Genomic DNA, 2,446 nt, shown 5'->3' on the forward strand with positions numbered 1-2,446 from the left:
CAATTACATTATTTTACTATTATCTTATCTAGCAACATAAACTGAACACAATCCTGTGATAATTAAACCAGAATTCTGTATGTGGTAATTACTAACTTTATTTATAAGTTCCAGCTAAAGATAAAAAAATGTGTATTATTTATCTCTAAGTAAAAGCCATTCCAAGGTAATAGTTCATTTTCCTACTTTAAGATAGGAAGAAAAAAATATTTTTTCTTGGCTTTATCTGTGATACAGAACTTTTACAAACTATATGGAAAGGGATTTGCATGCTAATACAACTCACACGTATTCATCAATAAACATTTACCTGAAGCTTTTACAAGAGACAGCTGGTAATGGAGAGTCATCCAACTAGGTCTAGAAAGTCGAAATTGACCCAAATTTATCATCTGGAACCATAAATCCAGCTCTGCCAGTTTGCACGCAATATTCTCTTCTGTATTAGGAATGATCTTTTTTGGGTTCTTTGTTCGGTTTGGTGGGTTTGGTTTCTGCAGTGTATGGTTTAATTTATCGGGTGGTTAGTTCCCATTTGAAGGCAAAAAGGAATACAGCCGGCAAATTTTCCAATACTAAAATCCAAATAGAGGGCACAACAAAGTCTAGGAGGACGGTCTCTTGAAATGTTGCAGGTCAAGTTTGGTGGAAACTGTGCATGACGGGAGTCCTGAGACCTTCAGGAAGCGACGTCCTGTAAGTTTGGGATTAGCCCAACTGACACGGAAATGGGAAGAAGACGTTTTGGAGGTGTGGTGGACACACACTGTTACATTGGTTTTGGGTAGGATGGAGCAATATCGTTTCTCTGGACAGTCGGCTAGAGCCCACCGCCGGCTAAGCTCCCGTCTGTCCCCAGAACACGCTGTTGCACAAGCAAAAGGTGATCTCAGGGGCCCCCAGGTAGGCGACAATGCCTCGCCCCTGTGAGTGTCTTCACACCCAACAGCCTCTTCCATCCTTGTCAGGGGGACGGCTCACCTTCTGTCCCCTACAACACAGGAAACCCCTTTAATAAGAGAAGATTTTAGGGGCACCTGGGTGGCTCAGTGGGTTAAGCTTCTGCCTTCGGCTCAGGTCATGATCTCAGGGTCCCGGGATCGAGCCCCGCATCGGGCTCTCTGCTCGGCGGGGAACCTGCTTCTCCTTCTCTCTCTCTGCCTACTTGTGACCTCCCCTCTGTCAAATAAATAAACAAAATCTTTGAAAAAAAATAAATAAAGAAAGAAAGAAAAGAAAAGAAAAGATTGTAAAAAATCTACCTGTGTGAACAAAAACCACTCTGTAAGTTATGGTGTCTGGCCAGGATCACCTGGGCAGCTGGAAATACAGACACTGAAAGAGCAGGATGGAAAACTCACCAGGGTTGCGGGCCTTGGCGGCAGTAAGCACCACACACACTGCTTCTCTGCTGCGCCAGACATCATTCTCCCAGTAACGCAGCGGTCCCGGTGCTCTGGTCCTCATCTGAAATGGAGGAAAACCCGAGTTCCAGAAGCGTGGATGACACCTTCAGAACCAAGCCACTAGAGGATGCCCACAGATGCCCCGAGCCATTCTACTTGATGTTTACAAGGACTTGTTTTCCAGGTAACGGATCCTCACCTTCCTGAGGCACATAAACAGCCAACTTTCCCAGCAGCATTTAGTTTACTGAATATGACAACCTTTGTAGTGTCAATATTCCATCTATGTGTTTGTCTCTGTTGTAGGCTGAGTCATGTTTCTCCCCAAAATAGGTTCCAGAAGCTGGAAGGTTCCAGAAGCTGGGATAGGTTCCTAATCCCCAGAAGCTGTGTGTATTACTTGTTTGGAAATAGGGTCCTCATGGGTATCATCACATTCAGATGAAATCATACTGGATTAGGGTGGAACCCAATCCAAGGAAGCTTGAGAGAAAGCACAGCCCTACACACACCTTGTTTGTGGACCTCTGGACACCAGGACGAGGAGAGAATGCATTTGTTCGTTCAGGCTCCCAGTCTGTGGTGCTTTGTCACAACAGTCTCGGGAAACCGGTACAGTCTGATTGTGAGTTCTCACTCTACGCATCTCTTTCTGTAGCACTAGACACTTCCTTAATTCCTATGGATTTGTAATAATAAATCATGATATTTGGAAGGGCAGATTCCCCAACCTTGTAATTCTTTGGTCTCTTCTAGCTACCCCGGATCTCCTGCTCTTCCATATGAATTTCAGGCTAAGTTAATGCAGATCTGTGAAAAACCCACTTTAGATTCGGACTGGAATTTAATGAAATTAGAAGACTGATTTAGGAAGTATTCATATATTTAAGATAAAGGGTTTTCTAGCATGAAAGCGAGATGGATCTCCATTCATTCAAATATCCAGTACTGCTTCATGATTTTCCCTGTAAAGATTTTACACATATTTAGTGGGTTTATTACCAGAGCTCTAGAAATATTGTTGAAATTGTGAATGGGAT

The 2,446-nt window shown here is 43.3% G+C and overlaps 1 non-coding gene across 1 annotated transcript; it reads right to left on the reverse strand.

The window, feature by feature from the left end:
- Positions 1-875: 875 nt before the first annotated feature.
- On the reverse strand, positions 876-1,000 carry LOC116596696. The gene has a single exon (XR_004288278.1). It is a non-coding gene; the product is annotated as a U6atac minor spliceosomal RNA (small nuclear RNA).
- Between the last annotated feature and the right edge of the window lie 1,446 nt (positions 1,001-2,446).

The sequence above is a fragment of the Mustela erminea genome, chromosome 7 (genome assembly GCF_009829155.1).
Source record: "Mustela erminea isolate mMusErm1 chromosome 7, mMusErm1.Pri, whole genome shotgun sequence".
Lineage (NCBI taxonomy): Eukaryota > Metazoa > Chordata > Mammalia > Carnivora > Mustelidae > Mustela > Mustela erminea.